The sequence below is a fragment of the Schistocerca piceifrons genome, unplaced genomic scaffold (assembly GCF_021461385.2).
Source record: "Schistocerca piceifrons isolate TAMUIC-IGC-003096 unplaced genomic scaffold, iqSchPice1.1 HiC_scaffold_1137, whole genome shotgun sequence".
NCBI lineage: Eukaryota > Metazoa > Arthropoda > Insecta > Orthoptera > Acrididae > Schistocerca > Schistocerca piceifrons.
In genome coordinates, this window is record NW_025726947.1 from 68,865 (window position 1) to 86,936 (window position 18,072).

At 48.1% G+C, this 18,072-nt stretch overlaps 36 non-coding genes across 36 annotated transcripts; all 36 read left to right on the top strand.

Moving 5' to 3' along the window:
* The first annotated feature begins 436 nt into the window (after window positions 1-436).
* Trnak-cuu lies at window positions 437-509 on the top strand. The gene has a single exon. It is a non-coding gene; the product is annotated as a tRNA-Lys (tRNA).
* Window positions 510-847: 338 nt separating this feature from the next.
* On the top strand, window positions 848-919 carry Trnat-agu. The gene has a single exon. It is a non-coding gene; the product is annotated as a tRNA-Thr (tRNA).
* Window positions 920-1,415: 496 nt separating this feature from the next.
* On the top strand, window positions 1,416-1,488 carry Trnar-ucg. The gene has a single exon. It is a non-coding gene; the product is annotated as a tRNA-Arg (tRNA).
* A 452-nt stretch (window positions 1,489-1,940) lies between these two features.
* On the top strand, window positions 1,941-2,013 carry Trnak-cuu. Its single transcript has one exon. It is a non-coding gene; the product is annotated as a tRNA-Lys (tRNA).
* A 338-nt stretch (window positions 2,014-2,351) lies between these two features.
* On the top strand, window positions 2,352-2,423 carry Trnat-agu. Its single transcript has one exon. It is a non-coding gene; the product is annotated as a tRNA-Thr (tRNA).
* Window positions 2,424-2,922: 499 nt separating this feature from the next.
* Trnar-ucg lies at window positions 2,923-2,995 on the top strand. The gene has a single exon. It is a non-coding gene; the product is annotated as a tRNA-Arg (tRNA).
* Window positions 2,996-3,447: 452 nt separating this feature from the next.
* Trnak-cuu lies at window positions 3,448-3,520 on the top strand. The gene has a single exon. It is a non-coding gene; the product is annotated as a tRNA-Lys (tRNA).
* Window positions 3,521-3,858: 338 nt separating this feature from the next.
* On the top strand, window positions 3,859-3,930 carry Trnat-agu. Its single transcript has one exon. It is a non-coding gene; the product is annotated as a tRNA-Thr (tRNA).
* Window positions 3,931-4,426: 496 nt separating this feature from the next.
* Window positions 4,427-4,499, top strand: Trnar-ucg. Its single transcript has one exon. It is a non-coding gene; the product is annotated as a tRNA-Arg (tRNA).
* A 452-nt stretch (window positions 4,500-4,951) lies between these two features.
* Window positions 4,952-5,024, top strand: Trnak-cuu. The gene has a single exon. It is a non-coding gene; the product is annotated as a tRNA-Lys (tRNA).
* A 332-nt stretch (window positions 5,025-5,356) lies between these two features.
* Window positions 5,357-5,428, top strand: Trnat-agu. Its single transcript has one exon. It is a non-coding gene; the product is annotated as a tRNA-Thr (tRNA).
* A 499-nt stretch (window positions 5,429-5,927) lies between these two features.
* Window positions 5,928-6,000, top strand: Trnar-ucg. Its single transcript has one exon. It is a non-coding gene; the product is annotated as a tRNA-Arg (tRNA).
* A 452-nt stretch (window positions 6,001-6,452) lies between these two features.
* Window positions 6,453-6,525, top strand: Trnak-cuu. The gene has a single exon. It is a non-coding gene; the product is annotated as a tRNA-Lys (tRNA).
* A 338-nt stretch (window positions 6,526-6,863) lies between these two features.
* Window positions 6,864-6,935, top strand: Trnat-agu. Its single transcript has one exon. It is a non-coding gene; the product is annotated as a tRNA-Thr (tRNA).
* A 502-nt stretch (window positions 6,936-7,437) lies between these two features.
* On the top strand, window positions 7,438-7,510 carry Trnar-ucg. Its single transcript has one exon. It is a non-coding gene; the product is annotated as a tRNA-Arg (tRNA).
* A 452-nt stretch (window positions 7,511-7,962) lies between these two features.
* Window positions 7,963-8,035, top strand: Trnak-cuu. Its single transcript has one exon. It is a non-coding gene; the product is annotated as a tRNA-Lys (tRNA).
* A 338-nt stretch (window positions 8,036-8,373) lies between these two features.
* Trnat-agu lies at window positions 8,374-8,445 on the top strand. Its single transcript has one exon. It is a non-coding gene; the product is annotated as a tRNA-Thr (tRNA).
* Window positions 8,446-8,945: 500 nt separating this feature from the next.
* Window positions 8,946-9,018, top strand: Trnar-ucg. The gene has a single exon. It is a non-coding gene; the product is annotated as a tRNA-Arg (tRNA).
* A 452-nt stretch (window positions 9,019-9,470) lies between these two features.
* On the top strand, window positions 9,471-9,543 carry Trnak-cuu. Its single transcript has one exon. It is a non-coding gene; the product is annotated as a tRNA-Lys (tRNA).
* Window positions 9,544-9,881: 338 nt separating this feature from the next.
* On the top strand, window positions 9,882-9,953 carry Trnat-agu. Its single transcript has one exon. It is a non-coding gene; the product is annotated as a tRNA-Thr (tRNA).
* Window positions 9,954-10,455: 502 nt separating this feature from the next.
* Trnar-ucg lies at window positions 10,456-10,528 on the top strand. Its single transcript has one exon. It is a non-coding gene; the product is annotated as a tRNA-Arg (tRNA).
* Window positions 10,529-10,980: 452 nt separating this feature from the next.
* Window positions 10,981-11,053, top strand: Trnak-cuu. Its single transcript has one exon. It is a non-coding gene; the product is annotated as a tRNA-Lys (tRNA).
* Window positions 11,054-11,391: 338 nt separating this feature from the next.
* Trnat-agu lies at window positions 11,392-11,463 on the top strand. The gene has a single exon. It is a non-coding gene; the product is annotated as a tRNA-Thr (tRNA).
* A 496-nt stretch (window positions 11,464-11,959) lies between these two features.
* On the top strand, window positions 11,960-12,032 carry Trnar-ucg. The gene has a single exon. It is a non-coding gene; the product is annotated as a tRNA-Arg (tRNA).
* A 452-nt stretch (window positions 12,033-12,484) lies between these two features.
* Window positions 12,485-12,557, top strand: Trnak-cuu. Its single transcript has one exon. It is a non-coding gene; the product is annotated as a tRNA-Lys (tRNA).
* A 338-nt stretch (window positions 12,558-12,895) lies between these two features.
* On the top strand, window positions 12,896-12,967 carry Trnat-agu. Its single transcript has one exon. It is a non-coding gene; the product is annotated as a tRNA-Thr (tRNA).
* Window positions 12,968-13,467: 500 nt separating this feature from the next.
* Window positions 13,468-13,540, top strand: Trnar-ucg. Its single transcript has one exon. It is a non-coding gene; the product is annotated as a tRNA-Arg (tRNA).
* A 452-nt stretch (window positions 13,541-13,992) lies between these two features.
* Trnak-cuu lies at window positions 13,993-14,065 on the top strand. Its single transcript has one exon. It is a non-coding gene; the product is annotated as a tRNA-Lys (tRNA).
* A 338-nt stretch (window positions 14,066-14,403) lies between these two features.
* On the top strand, window positions 14,404-14,475 carry Trnat-agu. Its single transcript has one exon. It is a non-coding gene; the product is annotated as a tRNA-Thr (tRNA).
* A 496-nt stretch (window positions 14,476-14,971) lies between these two features.
* On the top strand, window positions 14,972-15,044 carry Trnar-ucg. The gene has a single exon. It is a non-coding gene; the product is annotated as a tRNA-Arg (tRNA).
* Window positions 15,045-15,496: 452 nt separating this feature from the next.
* Window positions 15,497-15,569, top strand: Trnak-cuu. The gene has a single exon. It is a non-coding gene; the product is annotated as a tRNA-Lys (tRNA).
* Window positions 15,570-15,907: 338 nt separating this feature from the next.
* On the top strand, window positions 15,908-15,979 carry Trnat-agu. Its single transcript has one exon. It is a non-coding gene; the product is annotated as a tRNA-Thr (tRNA).
* Window positions 15,980-16,475: 496 nt separating this feature from the next.
* Window positions 16,476-16,548, top strand: Trnar-ucg. The gene has a single exon. It is a non-coding gene; the product is annotated as a tRNA-Arg (tRNA).
* Window positions 16,549-17,000: 452 nt separating this feature from the next.
* On the top strand, window positions 17,001-17,073 carry Trnak-cuu. The gene has a single exon. It is a non-coding gene; the product is annotated as a tRNA-Lys (tRNA).
* Window positions 17,074-17,411: 338 nt separating this feature from the next.
* Trnat-agu lies at window positions 17,412-17,483 on the top strand. The gene has a single exon. It is a non-coding gene; the product is annotated as a tRNA-Thr (tRNA).
* Window positions 17,484-17,980: 497 nt separating this feature from the next.
* On the top strand, window positions 17,981-18,053 carry Trnar-ucg. Its single transcript has one exon. It is a non-coding gene; the product is annotated as a tRNA-Arg (tRNA).
* Window positions 18,054-18,072: the final 19 nt, after the last annotated feature.

Consider the following 18,072-nt stretch of genomic DNA (forward strand, 5'->3'; position numbering starts at 1 on the left):
CAAAAGAAACACACCGTTTTAGTGTAGCTATTGAGCAGTACGAAATCGTCTGAATGTTGCTGTTGTCCATTTCCTGCTTGGAGATGCACTTGAGCTTGATACACACACAGCCAGAACGGTGTTATCTAGCGAAATGGTCGGCTGAGTGCCGTCACCGCGAGTTTTGGCTGGCATTTGCGCATCTAAGACAGCGTCGGAAAGTAACCCGTTCGGCTTCTGAGTCAAATCAAATATGTGTGTTAATTTTGACACCACTAGCGCTGCAGGTTTTCATGCAATTCCTGTACCTCTCAGAAATGATTATGAAATAAAAGTGAAGTACGTGACGTGTGTGACGCTAGGAAAACATTAGGCAGCATGGAGAGATTCTGTATGGGACCACCCCACCGAAACGAGAACTGTGTGTCGTGCGACCCGACACGTAGTCACCGACGCAGCCCGGCTAGCTCAGTCGGTAGAGCATGAGACTCTTAATCTCAGGGTCGTGGGTTCGAGCCCCACGCTGGGCGGAACGTAATTTTGTTCCGCTGCAGATGTAAATTACCGTTTCTCTGATCAATGTGACGTAATGGAAATAGCAACTTAAAACTTTGCCTACGTGTACATCAGTCGCAAGGAAAGTGTATCTGAAGGTGAAGGTGATTTCGTAGACATGTGTCAAAGACATGTTCTGAAATGTAAGTGGTGTTGGTTGGAGAGCACATCGGTTACGTGTGAGATGTGTAGCCAAGCAGTAATGGTGCGCCATAGCTGCAAATATTAGTCGGTAATATGAAGTGTTGTCAGCTTAAGCCTGATGATCCAGACGAGCGTAAGCACAAAGTACGCAAAACTACCGCTAGGCCGCGCCTCTTTAGCTCAGTGGCAGAGCACTGGTCTAGTAAACCAGGGGTCGTGAGTTCGATCCTCACAGGAAGCAAACGAATTTTCGAAATCAGTTGCGCGTCGTGGCCGTATAGCAAGCAGTATCTGGAACGACGAACAATTAGCAACAGGTGTTTTATTTAGAATTACTCTCAGATGTGATTGAGGCGAATGTCGCAGATAAAGCATTTTCCAAAACGGTACAGCGTAGGGTGGGAGGCGGAGTCTGATTTATATTTTTTACATGTGTTTTTCAAATATCACAGAGCCTCTCGCGAGCGTCGTCGTCGTCGTCGACGCCGCCGCTTCTGCAGAAGTAGCAAATCGCCATCGTAGCAAATGCGGCGAGGGACGCCCTGCCTTCGATTTCGAATGCACAAAGTGTGTGGTCTTGATTCCCAATCTCTACTTGGTCGGTCTCGTAAAGGCTTGAATGTAACGAATGGGTGGGAAGCAGCAAGAGGCAGCGGCTGTGTAGAACGAAAACACAATTCCTCAGCGGTATGAGCGTTTCGAGATGACACGAATGTAAGGAATACTTGGCGGCCAGTGACCGTGTGGCCTAATGGATAAGGCGTCGGACTTCGGATCCGAAGATTGCAGGTTCGAATCCTGTCACGGTCGTGTTTTTCCAATTCTGCAAAAGAAACACACCGTTTTAGTGTAGCTATTGAGCAGTACGAAATCGTCTGAATGTTGCTGTTGTCCATTTCCTGCTTGGAGATGCACTTGAGCTTGATACACACACAGCCAGAACGGTGTTATCTAGCGAAATGGTCGGCTGAGTGCCGTCACCGCGAGTTTTGGCTGGCATTTGCGCATCTAAGACAGCGTCGGAAAGTAACCCGTTCGGCTTCTGAGTCAAATCAAATATGTGTGTTAATTTTGACACCACTAGCGCTGCAGGTTTTCATGCAATTCCTGTACCTCTCAGAAATGATTATGAAATAAAAGTGAAGTACGTGACGTGTGTGACGCTAGGAAAACATTAGGCAGCATGGAGAGATTCTGTATGGGACCACCCCACCGAAACGAGAACTGTGTGTCGTGCGACCCGACACGTAGTCACCGACGCAGCCCGGCTAGCTCAGTCGGTAGAGCATGAGACTCTTAATCTCAGGGTCGTGGGTTCGAGCCCCACGCTGGGCGGAACGTAATTTTGTTCCGTTGCAGATGTAAATTACCGTTTCTCTGATCAATGTGACGTAATGGAAATAGCAACTTAAAACTTTGCCTACGTCACCATCAGACGCAAGGAAAGTGTATCTGAAGGTGAAGGTGATTTCGTAGACATGTGTCAAAGACATGTTCTGAAATGTAAGTGGTGTTGGTTGGAGAGCACATCGGTTACGTGTGAGATGTGTAGCCAAGCAGTAATGGTGCGCCATAGCTGCAAATATTAGTCGGTAATATGAAGTGTTGTCAGCTTAAGCCTGATGATCCAGACGAGCGTAAGCACAAAGTACGCAAAACTACCGCTAGGCCGCGCCTCTTTAGCTCAGTGGCAGAGCACTGGTCTAGTAAACCAGGGGTCGTGAGTTCGATCCTCACAGGAAGCAAACGAATTTTCGAAATCAGTTGCGCGTCGTGGCCGTATAGCAAGCAGTATCTGGAACGACGAACAATTAGCAACAGGTGTTTTATTTAGAATTACTCTCAGATGTGATTGAGGCGAATGTCGCAGATAAAGCATTTTCCAAAACGGTACAGCGTAGGGTGGGAGGCGGAGTCTGATTTATATTTTTTACATGTGTTTTTCAAATATCACAGAGCCTCTCGCGAGCGTCGTCGTCGTCGTCGTCGACGCCGCCGCTTCTGCAGAAGTAGCAAATCGCCATCGTAGCAAATGCGGCGAGGGACGCCCTGCCTTCGATTTCGAATGCACAAAGTGTGTGGTCTTGATTCCCAATCTCTACTTGGTCGGTCTCGTAAAGGCTTGAATGTAACGAATGGGTGGGAAGCAGCAAGAGGCAGCGGCTGTGTAGAACGAAAACACAATTCCTCAGCGGTATGAGCGTTTCGAGATGACACGAATGTAAGGAATACTTGGCGGCCAGTGACCGTGTGGCCTAATGGATAAGGCGTCGGACTTCGGATCCGAAGATTGCAGGTTCGAATCCTGTCACGGTCGTGTTTTTCCAATTCTGCAAAAGAAACACACCGTTTTAGTGTAGCTATTGAGCAGTACGAAATCGTCTGAATGTTGCTGTTGTCCATTTCCTGCTTGGAGATGCACTTGAGCTTGATACACACACAGCCAGAACGGTGTTATCTAGCGAAATGGTCGGCTGAGTGCCGTCACCGCGAGTTTTGGCTGGCATTTGCGCATCTAAGACAGCGTCGGAAAGTAACCCGTTCGGCTTCTGAGTCAAATCAAATATGTGTGTTAATTTTGACACCACTAGCGCTGCAGGTTTTCATGCAATTCCTGTACCTCTCAGAAATGATTATGAAATAAAAGTGAAGTACGTGACGTGTGTGACGCTAGGAAAACATTAGGCAGCATGGAGAGATTCTGTATGGGACCACCCCACCGAAACGAGAACTGTGTGTCGTGCGACCCGACACGTAGTCACCGACGCAGCCCGGCTAGCTCAGTCGGTAGAGCATGAGACTCTTAATCTCAGGGTCGTGGGTTCGAGCCCCACGCTGGGCGGAACGTAATTTTGTTCCGTTGCAGATGTAAATTACCGTTTCTCTGATCAATGTGACGTAATGGAAATAGCAACTTAAAACTTTGCCTACGTCACCATCAGACGCAAGGAAAGTGTATCTGAAGGTGAAGGTGATTTCGTAGACATGTGTCAAAGACATGTTCTGAAATGTAAGTGGTGTTGGTTGGAGAGCACATCGGTTACGTGTGAGATGTGTAGCCAAGCAGTAATGGTGCGCCATAGCTGCAAATATTAGTCGGTAATATGAAGTGTTGTCAGCTTAAGCCTGATGATCCAGACGAGCGTAAGCACAAAGTACGCAAAACTACCGCTAGGCCGCGCCTCTTTAGCTCAGTGGCAGAGCACTGGTCTAGTAAACCAGGGGTCGTGAGTTCGATCCTCACAGGAAGCAAACGAATTTTCGAAATCAGTTGCGCGTCGTGGCCGTATAGCAAGCAGTATCTGGAACGACGAACAATTAGCAACAGGTGTTTTATTTAGAATTACTCTCAGATGTGATTGAGGCGAATGTCGCAGATAAAGCATTTTCCAAAACGGTACAGCGTAGGGTGGGAGGCGGAGTCTGATTTATATTTTTTACATGTGTTTTTCAAATATCACAGAGCCTCTCGCGAGCGTCGTCGTCGTCGTCGACGCCGCCGCTTCTGCAGAAGTAGCAAATCGCCATCGTAGCAAATGCGGCGAGGGACGCCCTGCCTTCGATTTCGAATGCACAAAGTGTGTGGTCTTGATTCCCAATCTCTACTTGGTCGGTCTCGTAAAGGCTTGAATGTAACGAATGGGTGGGAAGCAGCAAGAGGCAGCGGCTGTGTAGAACGAAAACACAATTCCTCAGCGGTATGAGCGTTTCGAGATGACACGAATGTAAGGAATACTTGGCGGCCAGTGACCGTGTGGCCTAATGGATAAGGCGTCGGACTTCGGATCCGAAGATTGCAGGTTCGAATCCTGTCACGGTCGTGTTTTTCCAATTCTGCAAAAGAAACACACCGTTTTAGTGTAGCTATTGAGCAGTACGAAATCGTCTGAATGTTGCTGTTGTCCATTTCCTGCTTGGAGATGCACTTGAGCTTGATACACACACAGCCAGAACGGTGTTATCTAGCGAAATGGTCGGCTGAGTGCCGTCACCGCGAGTTTTGGCTGGCATTTGCGCATCTAAGACAGCGTCGGAAAGTAACCCGTTCGGCTTCTGAGTCAAATCAAATATGTGTGTTAATTTTGACACCACTAGCGCTGCAGGTTTTCATGCAATTCCTGTACCTCTCAGAAATGATTATGAAATAAAAGTGAAGTACGTGACGTGTGTGACGCTAGGAAAACATTAGGCAGCATGGAGAGATTCTGTATGGGACCACCCCACCGAAACGAGAACTGTGTGTCGTGCGACCCGACACGTAGTCACCGACGCAGCCCGGCTAGCTCAGTCGGTAGAGCATGAGACTCTTAATCTCAGGGTCGTGGGTTCGAGCCCCACGCTGGGCGGAACGTAATTTTGTTCCGTTGCAGATGTAAATTACCGTTTCTCTGATCAATGTGACGTAATGGAAATAGCAACTTAAAACTTTGCCTACGTCACCATCAGACGCAAGGAAAGTGTATCTGAAGGTGATTTCGTAGACATGTGTCAAAGACATGTTCTGAAATGTAAGTGGTGTTGGTTGGAGAGCACATCGGTTACGTGTGAGATGTGTAGCCAAGCAGTAATGGTGCGCCATAGCTGCAAATATTAGTCGGTAATATGAAGTGTTGTCAGCTTAAGCCTGATGATCCAGACGAGCGTAAGCACAAAGTACGCAAAACTACCGCTAGGCCGCGCCTCTTTAGCTCAGTGGCAGAGCACTGGTCTAGTAAACCAGGGGTCGTGAGTTCGATCCTCACAGGAAGCAAACGAATTTTCGAAATCAGTTGCGCGTCGTGGCCGTATAGCAAGCAGTATCTGGAACGACGAACAATTAGCAACAGGTGTTTTATTTAGAATTACTCTCAGATGTGATTGAGGCGAATGTCGCAGATAAAGCATTTTCCAAAACGGTACAGCGTAGGGTGGGAGGCGGAGTCTGATTTATATTTTTTACATGTGTTTTTCAAATATCACAGAGCCTCTCGCGAGCGTCGTCGTCGTCGTCGTCGACGCCGCCGCTTCTGCAGAAGTAGCAAATCGCCATCGTAGCAAATGCGGCGAGGGACGCCCTGCCTTCGATTTCGAATGCACAAAGTGTGTGGTCTTGATTCCCAATCTCTACTTGGTCGGTCTCGTAAAGGCTTGAATGTAACGAATGGGTGGGAAGCAGCAAGAGGCAGCGGCTGTGTAGAACGAAAACACAATTCCTCAGCGGTATGAGCGTTTCGAGATGACACGAATGTAAGGAATACTTGGCGGCCAGTGACCGTGTGGCCTAATGGATAAGGCGTCGGACTTCGGATCCGAAGATTGCAGGTTCGAATGCTGTCACGGTCGTGTTTTTCCAATTCTGCAAAAGAAACACACCGTTTTAGTGTAGCTATTGAGCAGTACGAAATCGTCTGAATGTTGCTGTTGTCCATTTCCTGCTTGGAGATGCACTTGAGCTTGATACACACACAGCCAGAACGGTGTTATCTAGCGAAATGGTCGGCTGAGTGCCGTCACCGCGAGTTTTGGCTGGCATTTGCGCATCTAAGACAGCGTCGGAAAGTAACCCGTTCGGCTTCTGAGTCAAATCAAATATGTGTGTTAATTTTGACACCACTAGCGCTGCAGGTTTTCATGCAATTCCTGTACCTCTCAGAAATGATTATGAAATAAAAGTGAAGTACGTGACGTGTGTGACGCTAGGAAAACATTAGGCAGCATGGAGAGATTCTGTATGGGACCACCCCACCGAAACGAGAACTGTGTGTCGTGCGACCCGACACGTAGTCACCGACGCAGCCCGGCTAGCTCAGTCGGTAGAGCATGAGACTCTTAATCTCAGGGTCGTGGGTTCGAGCCCCACGCTGGGCGGAACGTAATTTTGTTCCGTTGCAGATGTAAATTACCGTTTCTCTGATCAATGTGACGTAATGGAAATAGCAACTTAAAACTTTGCCTACGTCACCATCAGACGCAAGGAAAGTGTATCTGAAGGTGAAGGTGATTTCGTAGACATGTGTCAAAGACATGTTCTGAAATGTAAGTGGTGTTGGTTGGAGAGCACATCGGTTACGTGTGAGATGTGTAGCCAAGCAGTAATGGTGCGCCATAGCTGCAAATATTAGTCGGTAATATGAAGTGTTGTCAGCTTAAGCCTGATGATCCAGACGAGCGTAAGCACAAAGTACGCAAAACTACCGCTAGGCCGCGCCTCTTTAGCTCAGTGGCAGAGCACTGGTCTAGTAAACCAGGGGTCGTGAGTTCGATCCTCACAGGAAGCAAACGAATTTTCGAAATCAGTTGCGCGTCGTGGCCGTATAGCAAGCAGTATCTGGAACGACGAACAATTAGCAACAGGTGTTTTATTTAGAATTACTCTCAGATGTGATTGAGGCGAATGTCGCAGATAAAGCATTTTCCAAAACGGTACAGCGTAGGGTGGGAGGCGGAGTCTGATTTATATTTTTTACATGTGTTTTTCAAATATCACAGAGCCTCTCGCGAGCGTCGTCGTCGTCGTCGTCGTCGACGCCGCCGCTTCTGCAGAAGTAGCAAATCGCCATCGTAGCAAATGCGGCGAGGGACGCCCTGCCTTCGATTTCGAATGCACAAAGTGTGTGGTCTTGATTCCCAATCTCTACTTGGTCGGTCTCGTAAAGGCTTGAATGTAACGAATGGGTGGGAAGCAGCAAGAGGCAGCGGCTGTGTAGAACGAAAACACAATTCCTCAGCGGTATGAGCGTTTCGAGATGACACGAATGTAAGGAATACTTGGCGGCCAGTGACCGTGTGGCCTAATGGATAAGGCGTCGGACTTCGGATCCGAAGATTGCAGGTTCGAATCCTATCACGGTCGTGTTTTTCCAATTCTGCAAAAGAAACACACCGTTTTAGTGTAGCTATTGAGCAGTACGAAATCGTCTGAATGTTGCTGTTGTCCATTTCCTGCTTGGAGATGCACTTGAGCTTGATACACACACAGCCAGAACGGTGTTATCTAGCGAAATGGTCGGCTGAGTGCCGTCACCGCGAGTTTTGGCTGGCATTTGCGCATCTAAGACAGCGTCGGAAAGTAACCCGTTCGGCTTCTGAGTCAAATCAAATATGTGTGTTAATTTTGACACCACTAGCGCTGCAGGTTTTCATGCAATTCCTGTACCTCTCAGAAATGATTATGAAATAAAAGTGAAGTACGTGACGTGTGTGACGCTAGGAAAACATTAGGCAGCATGGAGAGATTCTGTATGGGACCACCCCACCGAAACGAGAACTGTGTGTCGTGCGACCCGACACGTAGTCACCGACGCAGCCCGGCTAGCTCAGTCGGTAGAGCATGAGACTCTTAATCTCAGGGTCGTGGGTTCGAGCCCCACGCTGGGCGGAACGTAATTTTGTTCCGCTGCAGATGTAAATTACCGTTTCTCTGATCAATGTGACGTAATGGAAATAGCAACTTAAAACTTTGCCTACGTGTACATCAGTCGCAAGGAAAGTGTATCTGAAGGTGAAGGTGATTTCGTAGACATGTGTCAAAGACATGTTCTGAAATGTAAGTGGTGTTGGTTGGAGAGCACATCGGTTACGTGTGAGATGTGTAGCCAAGCAGTAATGGTGCGCCATAGCTGCAAATATTAGTCAGTAATATGAAGTGTTGTCAGCTTAAGCCTGATGATCCAGACGAGCGTAAGCACGAAGTACGCAAAACTACCGCTAGGCCGCGCCTCTTTAGCTCAGTGGCAGAGCACTGGTCTAGTAAACCAGGGGTCGTGAGTTCGATCCTCACAGGAGGCAAACGAATTTTCGAAATCAGTTGCGCGTCGTGGCCGTATAGCAAGCAGTATCTGGAACGACGAACAATTAGCAACAGGTGTTTTATTTAGAATTACTCTCAGATGTGATTGAGGCGAATGTCGCAGATAAAGCATTTTCCAAAGCGGTACAGCGTAGGGTGGGAGGCGGCAGTCTGAATTATATTTTTTAGATGTGTTTTTCAAATATCACAGAGCCTCTCGCGAGCGTCGTCGTCGTCGTCGTCGACGCCGCCGCTTCTGCAGAAGTAGCAAATCGCCATCGTAGCAAATGCGGCGAGGGACGCCCTGCCTTCGATTTCGAATGCACAAAGTGTGTGGTCTTGATTCCCAATCTCTACTTGGTCGGTCTCGTAAAGGCTTGAATGTAACGAATGGGTGGGAAGCAGCAAGAGGCAGCGGCTGTGTAGAACGAAAACACAATTCCTCAGCGGTATGAGCGTTTCGAGATGACACGAATGTAAGGAATACTTGGCGGCCAGTGACCGTGTGGCCTAATGGATAAGGCGTCGGACTTCGGATCCGAAGATTGCAGGTTCGAATCCTGTCACGGTCGTGTTTTTCCAATTCTGCAAAAGAAACACACCGTTTTAGTGTAGCTATTGAGCAGTACGAAATCGTCTGAATGTTGCTGTTGTCCATTTCCTGCTTGGAGATGCACTTGAGCTTGATACACACACAGCCAGAACGGTGTTATCTAGCGAAATGGTCGGCTGAGTGCCGTCACCGCGAGTTTTGGCTGGCATTTGCGCATCTAAGACAGCGTCGGAAAGTAACCCGTTCGGCTTCTGAGTCAAATCAAATATGTGTGTTAATTTTGACACCACTAGCGCTGCAGGTTTTCATGCAATTCCTGTACCTCTCAGAAATGATTATGAAATAAAAGTGAAGTACGTGACGTGTGTGACGCTAGGAAAACATTAGGCAGCATGGAGAGATTCTGTATGGGACCACCCCACCGAAACGAGAACTGTGTGTCGTGCGACCCGACACGTAGTCACCGACGCAGCCCGGCTAGCTCAGTCGGTAGAGCATGAGACTCTTAATCTCAGGGTCGTGGGTTCGAGCCCCACGCTGGGCGGAACGTAATTTTGTTCCGTTGCAGATGTAAATTACCGTTTCTCTGATCAATGTGACGTAATGGAAATAGCAACTTAAAACTTTGCCTACGTCACCATCAGACGCAAGGAAAGTGTATCTGAAGGTGAAGGTGATTTCGTAGACATGTGTCAAAGACATGTTCTGAAATGTAAGTGGTGTTGGTTGGAGAGCACATCGGTTACGTGTGAGATGTGTAGCCAAGCAGTAATGGTGCGCCATAGCTGCAAATATTAGTCGGTAATATGAAGTGTTGTCAGCTTAAGCCTGATGATCCAGACGAGCGTAAGCACAAAGTACGCAAAACTACCGCTAGGCCGCGCCTCTTTAGCTCAGTGGCAGAGCACTGGTCTAGTAAACCAGGGGTCGTGAGTTCGATCCTCACAGGAAGCAAACGAATTTTCGAAATCAGTTGCGCGTCGTGGCCGTATAGCAAGCAGTATCTGGAACGACGAACAATTAGCAACAGGTGTTTTATTTAGAATTACTCTCAGATGTGATTGAGGCGAATGTCGCAGATAAAGCATTTTCCAAAACGGTACAGCGTAGGGTGGGAGGCGGAGTCTGATTTATATTTTTTACATGTGTTTTTCAAATATCACAGAGCCTCTCGCGAGCGTCGTCGTCGTCGTCGTCGTCGACGCCGCCGCTTCTGCAGAAGTAGCAAATCGCCATCGTAGCAAATGCGGCGAGGGACGCCCTGCCTTCGATTTCGAATGCACAAAGTGTGTGGTCTTGATTCCCAATCTCTACTTGGTCGGTCTCGTAAAGGCTTGAATGTAACGAATGGGTGGGAAGCAGCAAGAGGCAGCGGCTGTGTAGAACGAAAACACAATTCCTCAGCGGTATGAGCGTTTCGAGATGACACGAATGTAAGGAATACTTGGCGGCCAGTGACCGTGTGGCCTAATGGATAAGGCGTCGGACTTCGGATCCGAAGATTGCAGGTTCGAATCCTATCACGGTCGTGTTTTTCCAATTCTGCAAAAGAAACACACCGTTTTAGTGTAGCTATTGAGCAGTACGAAATCGTCTGAATGTTGCTGTTGTCCATTTCCTGCTTGGAGATGCACTTGAGCTTGATACACACACAGCCAGAACGGTGTTATCTAGCGAAATGGTCGGCTGAGTGCCGTCACCGCGAGTTTTGGCTGGCATTTGCGCATCTAAGACAGCGTCGGAAAGTAACCCGTTCGGCTTCTGAGTCAAATCAAATATGTGTGTTAATTTTGACACCACTAGCGCTGCAGGTTTTCATGCAATTCCTGTACCTCTCAGAAATGATTATGAAATAAAAGTGAAGTACGTGACGTGTGTGACGCTAGGAAAACATTAGGCAGCATGGAGAGATTCTGTATGGGACCACCCCACCGAAACGAGAATTGTGTGTCGTGCGACCCGACACGTAGTCACCGACGCAGCCCGGCTAGCTCAGTCGGTAGAGCATGAGACTCTTAATCTCAGGGTCGTGGGTTCGAGCCCCACGCTGGGCGGAACGTAATTTTGTTCCGCTGCAGATGTAAATTACCGTTTCTCTGATCAATGTGACGTAATGGAAATAGCAACTTAAAACTTTGCCTACGTCACCATCAGACGCAAGGAAAGTGTATCTGAAGGTGAAGGTGATTTCGTAGACATGTGTCAAAGACATGTTCTGAAATGTAAGTGGTGTTGGTTGGAGAGCACATCGGTTACGTGTGAGATGTGTAGCCAAGCAGTAATGGTGCGCCATAGCTGCAAATATTAGTCGGTAATATGAAGTGTTGTCAGCTTAAGCCTGATGATCCAGACGAGCGTAAGCACAAAGTACGCAAAACTACCGCTAGGCCGCGCCTCTTTAGCTCAGTGGCAGAGCACTGGTCTAGTAAACCAGGGGTCGTGAGTTCGATCCTCACAGGAAGCAAACGAATTTTCGAAATCAGTTGCGCGTCGTGGCCGTATAGCAAGCAGTATCTGGAACGACGAACAATTAGCAACAGGTGTTTTATTTAGAATTACTCTCAGATGTGATTGAGGCGAATGTCGCAGATAAAGCATTTTCCAAAACGGTACAGCGTAGGGTGGGAGGCGGAGTCTGATTTATATTTTTTACATGTGTTTTTCAAATATCACAGAGCCTCTCGCGAGCGTCGTCGTCGTCGTCGACGCCGCCGCTTCTGCAGAAGTAGCAAATCGCCATCGTAGCAAATGCGGCGAGGGACGCCCTGCCTTCGATTTCGAATGCACAAAGTGTGTGGTCTTGATTCCCAATCTCTACTTGGTCGGTCTCGTAAAGGCTTGAATGTAACGAATGGGTGGGAAGCAGCAAGAGGCAGCGGCTGTGTAGAACGAAAACACAATTCCTCAGCGGTATGAGCGTTTCGAGATGACACGAATGTAAGGAATACTTGGCGGCCAGTGACCGTGTGGCCTAATGGATAAGGCGTCGGACTTCGGATCCGAAGATTGCAGGTTCGAATCCTATCACGGTCGTGTTTTTCCAATTCTGCAAAAGAAACACACCGTTTTAGTGTAGCTATTGAGCAGTACGAAATCGTCTGAATGTTGCTGTTGTCCATTTCCTGCTTGGAGATGCACTTGAGCTTGATACACACACAGCCAGAACGGTGTTATCTAGCGAAATGGTCGGCTGAGTGCCGTCACCGCGAGTTTTGGCTGGCATTTGCGCATCTAAGACAGCGTCGGAAAGTAACCCGTTCGGCTTCTGAGTCAAATCAAATATGTGTGTTAATTTTGACACCACTAGCGCTGCAGGTTTTCATGCAATTCCTGTACCTCTCAGAAATGATTATGAAATAAAAGTGAAGTACGTGACGTGTGTGACGCTAGGAAAACATTAGGCAGCATGGAGAGATTCTGTATGGGACCACCCCACCGAAACGAGAACTGTGTGTCGTGCGACCCGACACGTAGTCACCGACGCAGCCCGGCTAGCTCAGTCGGTAGAGCATGAGACTCTTAATCTCAGGGTCGTGGGTTCGAGCCCCACGCTGGGCGGAACGTAATTTTGTTCCGCTGCAGATGTAAATTACCGTTTCTCTGATCAATGTGACGTAATGGAAATAGCAACTTAAAACTTTGCCTACGTGTACATCAGTCGCAAGGAAAGTGTATCTGAAGGTGAAGGTGATTTCGTAGACATGTGTCAAAGACATGTTCTGAAATGTAAGTGGTGTTGGTTGGAGAGCACATCGGTTACGTGTGAGATGTGTAGCCAAGCAGTAATGGTGCGCCATAGCTGCAAATATTAGTCAGTAATATGAAGTGTTGTCAGCTTAAGCCTGATGATCCAGACGAGCGTAAGCACGAAGTACGCAAAACTACCGCTAGGCCGCGCCTCTTTAGCTCAGTGGCAGAGCACTGGTCTAGTAAACCAGGGGTCGTGAGTTCGATCCTCACAGGAGGCAAACGAATTTTCGAAATCAGTTGCGCGTCGTGGCCGTATAGCAAGCAGTATCTGGAACGACGAACAATTAGCAACAGGTGTTTTATTTAGAATTACTCTCAGATGTGATTGAGGCGAATGTCGCAGATAAAGCATTTTCCAAAGCGGTACAGCGTAGGGTGGGAGGCGGCAGTCTGAATTATATTTTTTAGATGTGTTTTTCAAATATCACAGAGCCTCTCGCGAGCGTCGTCGTCGTCGTCGTCGCCGCCGCCGCTTCTGCAGAAGTAGCAAATCGCCATCGTAGCAAATGCGGCGAGGGACGCCCTGCCTTCGATTTCGAATGCACAAAGTGTGTGGTCTTGATTCCCAATCTCTACTTGGTCGGTCTCGTAAAGGCTTGAATGTAACGAATGGGTTGGAAGCAGCAAGAGGCAGCGGCTGTGTAGAACGAAAACACAATTCCTCAGCGGTATGAGCGTTTCGAGATGACACGAATGTAAGGAATACTTGGCGGCCAGTGACCGTGTGGCCTAATGGATAAGGCGTCGGACTTCGGATCCGAAGATTGCAGGTTCGAATCCTGTCACGGTCGTGTTTTTCCAATTCTGCAAAAGAAACACACCGTTTTAGTGTAGCTATTGAGCAGTACGAAATCGTCTGAATGTTGCTGTTGTCCATTTCCTGCTTGGAGATGCACTTGAGCTTGATACACACACAGCCAGAACGGTGTTATCTAGCGAAATGGTCGGCTGAGTGCCGTCACCGCGAGTTTTGGCTGGCATTTGCGCATCTAAGACAGCGTCGGAAAGTAACCCGTTCGGCTTCTGAGTCAAATCAAATATGTGTGTTAATTTTGACACCACTAGCGCTGCAGGTTTTCATGCAATTCCTGTACCTCTCAGAAATGATTATGAAATAAAAGTGAAGTACGTGACGTGTGTGACGCTAGGAAAACATTAGGCAGCATGGAGAGATTCTGTATGGGACCACCCCACCGAAACGAGAACTGTGTGTCGTGCGACCCGACACGTAGTCACCGACGCAGCCCGGCTAGCTCAGTCGGTAGAGCATGAGACTCTTAATCTCAGGGTCGTGGGTTCGAGCCCCACGCTGGGCGGAACGTAATTTTGTTCCGTTGCAGATGTAAATTACCGTTTCTCTGATCAATGTGACGTAATGGAAATAGCAACTTAAAACTTTGCCTACGTCACCATCAGACGCAAGGAAAGTGTATCTGAAGGTGAAGGTGAATTCGTAGACATGTGTCAAAGACATGTTCTGAAATGTAAGTGGTGTTGGTTGGAGAGCACATCGGTTACGTGTGAGATGTGTAGCCAAGCAGTAATGGTGCGCCATAGCTGCAAATATTAGTCGGTAATATGAAGTGTTGTCAGCTTAAGCCTGATGATCCAGACGAGCGTAAGCACAAAGTACGCAAAACTACCGCTAGGCCGCGCCTCTTTAGCTCAGTGGCAGAGCACTGGTCTAGTAAACCAGGGGTCGTGAGTTCGATCCTCACAGGAAGCAAACGAATTTTCGAAATCAGTTGCGCGTCGTGGCCGTATAGCAAGCAGTATCTGGAACGACGAACAATTAGCAACAGGTGTTTTATTTAGAATTACTCTCAGATGTGATTGAGGCGAATGTCGCAGATAAAGCATTTTCCAAAACGGTACAGCGTAGGGTGGGAGGCGGAGTCTGAATTATATTTTTTAGATGTGTTTTTCAAATATCACAGAGCCTCTCGCGAGCGTCGTCGTCGTCGTCGACGCCGCCGCTTCTGCAGAAGTAGCAAATCGCCATCGTAGCAAATGCGGCGAGGGACGCCCTGCCTTCGATTTCGAATGCACAAAGTGTGTGGTCTTGATTCCCAATCTCTACTTGGTCGGTCTCGTAAAGGCTTGAATGTAACGAATGGGTGGGAAGCAGCAAGAGGCAGCGGCTGTGTAGAACGAAAACACAATTCCTCAGCGGTATGAGCGTTTCGAGATGACACGAATGTAAGGAATACTTGGCGGCCAGTGACCGTGTGGCCTAATGGATAAGGCGTCGGACTTCGGATCCGAAGATTGCAGGTTCGAATCCTGTCACGGTCGTGTTTTTCCAATTCTGCAAAAGAAACACACCGTTTTAGTGTAGCTATTGAGCAGTACGAAATCGTCTGAATGTTGCTGTTGTCCATTTCCTGCTTGGAGATGCACTTGAGCTTGATACACACACAGCCAGAACGGTGTTATCTAGCGAAATGGTCGGCTGAGTGCCGTCACCGCGAGTTTTGGCTGGCATTTGCGCATCTAAGACAGCGTCGGAAAGTAACCCGTTCGGCTTCTGAGTCAAATCAAATATGTGTGTTAATTTTGACACCACTAGCGCTGCAGGTTTTCATGCAATTCCTGTACCTCTCAGAAATGATTATGAAATAAAAGTGAAGTACGTGACGTGTGTGACGCTAGGAAAACATTAGGCAGCATGGAGAGATTCTGTATGGGACCACCCCACCGAAACGAGAACTGTGTGTCGTGCGACCCGACACGTAGTCACCGACGCAGCCCGGCTAGCTCAGTCGGTAGAGCATGAGACTCTTAATCTCAGGGTCGTGGGTTCGAGCCCCACGCTGGGCGGAACGTAATTTTGTTCCGTTGCAGATGTAAATTACCGTTTCTCTGATCAATGTGACGTAATGGAAATAGCAACTTAAAACTTTGCCTACGTCACCATCAGACGCAAGGAAAGTGTATCTGAAGGTGAAGGTGAATTCGTAGACATGTGTCAAAGACATGTTCTGAAATGTAAGTGGTGTTGGTTGGAGAGCACATCGGTTACGTGTGAGATGTGTAGCCAAGCAGTAATGGTGCGCCATAGCTGCAAATATTAGTCGGTAATATGAAGTGTTGTCAGCTTAAGCCTGATGATCCAGACGAGCGTAAGCACAAAGTACGCAAAACTACCGCTAGGCCGCGCCTCTTTAGCTCAGTGGCAGAGCACTGGTCTAGTAAACCAGGGGTCGTGAGTTCGATCCTCACAGGAAGCAAACGAATTTTCGAAATCAGTTGCGCGTCGTGGCCGTATAGCAAGCAGTATCTGGAACGACGAACAATTAGCAACAGGTGTTTTATTTAGAATTACTCTCAGATGTGATTGAGGCGAATGTCGCAGATAAAGCATTTTCCAAAACGGTACAGCGTAGGGTGGGAGGCGGAGTCTGATTTATATTTTTTACATGTGTTTTTCAAATATCACAGAGCCTCTCGCGAGCGTCGTCGTCGTCGTCGACGCCGCCGCTTCTGCAGAAGTAGCAAATCGCCATCGTAGCAAATGCGGCGAGGGACGCCCTGCCTTCGATTTCGAATGCACAAAGTGTGTGGTCTTGATTCCCAATCTCTACTTGGTCGGTCTCGTAAAGGCTTGAATGTAACGAATGGGTGGGAAGCAGCAAGAGGCAGCGGCTGTGTAGAACGAAAACACAATTCCTCAGCGGTATGAGCGTTTCGAGATGACACGAATGTAAGGAATACTTGGCGGCCAGTGACCGTGTGGCCTAATGGATAAGGCGTCGGACTTCGGATCCGAAGATTGCAGGTTCGAATCCTGTCACGGTCGTGTTTTTCCAATTCTGCAAAAGAAACACACCGTTTTAGTGTAGCTATTGAGCAGTACGAAATCGTCTGAATGTTGCTGTTGTCCATTTCCTGCTTGGAGATGCACTTGAGCTTGATACACACACAGCCAGAACGGTGTTATCTAGCGAAATGGTCGGCTGAGTGCCGTCACCGCGAGTTTCGGCTGGCATTTGCGCATCTAAGACAGCGTCGGAAAGTAACCCGTTCGGCTTCTGAGTCAAATCAAATATGTGTGTTAATTTTGACACCACTAGCGCTGCAGGTTTTCATGCAATTCCTGTACCCCTCAGAAATGATTATGAAATAAAACTGAAGTACGTGACGTGTGTGACGCTAGGAAAACATTAGGCAGCATGGAGAGATTCTGTATGGGACCACCCCACCGAAACGAGAACTGTGTGTCGTGCGACCCGACACGTAGTCACCGACGCAGCCCGGCTAGCTCAGTCGGTAGAGCATGAGACTCTTAATCTCAGGGTCGTGGGTTCGAGCCCCACGCTGGGCGGAACGTAATTTTGTTCCGCTGCAGATGTAAATTACCGTTTCTCTGATCAATGTGACGTAATGGAAATAGCAACTTAAAACTTTGCCTACGTGTACATCAGTCGCAAGGAAAGTGTATCTGAAGGTGAAGGTGATTTCGTAGACATGTGTCAAAGACATGTTCTGAAATGTAAGTGGTGTTGGTTGGAGAGCACATCGGTTACGTGTGAGATGTGTAGCCAAGCAGTAATGGTGCGCCATAGCTGCAAATATTAGTCAGTAATATGAAGTGTTGTCAGCTTAAGCCTGATGATCCAGACGAGCGTAAGCACGAAGTACGCAAAACTACCGCTAGGCCGCGCCTCTTTAGCTCAGTGGCAGAGCACTGGTCTAGTAAACCAGGGGTCGTGAGTTCGATCCTCACAGGAGGCAAACGAATTTTCGAAATCAGTTGCGCGTCGTGGCCGTATAGCAAGCAGTATCTGGAACGACGAACAATTAGCAACAGGTGTTTTATTTAGAATTACTCTCAGATGTGATTGAGGCGAATGTCGCAGATAAAGCATTTTCCAAAGCGGTACAGCGTAGGGTGGGAGGCGGCAGTCTGAATTATATTTTTTAGATGTGTTTTTCAAATATCACAGAGCCTCTCGCGAGCGTCGTCGTCGTCGTCGCCGCCGCCGCTTCTGCAGAAGTAGCAAATCGCCATCGTAGCAAATGCGGCGAGGGACGCCCTGCCTTCGATTTCGAATGCACAAAGTGTGTGGTCTTGATTCCCAATCTCTACTTGGTCGGTCTCGTAAAGGCTTGAATGTAACGAATGGGTTGGAAGCAGCAAGAGGCAGCGGCTGTGTAGAACGAAAACACAATTCCTCAGCGGTATGAGCGTTTCGAGATGACACGAATGTAAGGAATACTTGGCGGCCAGTGACCGTGTGGCCTAATGGATAAGGCGTCGGACTTCGGATCCGAAGATTGCAGGTTCGAATCCTGTCACGGTCGTGTTTTTCCAATTCTGCAA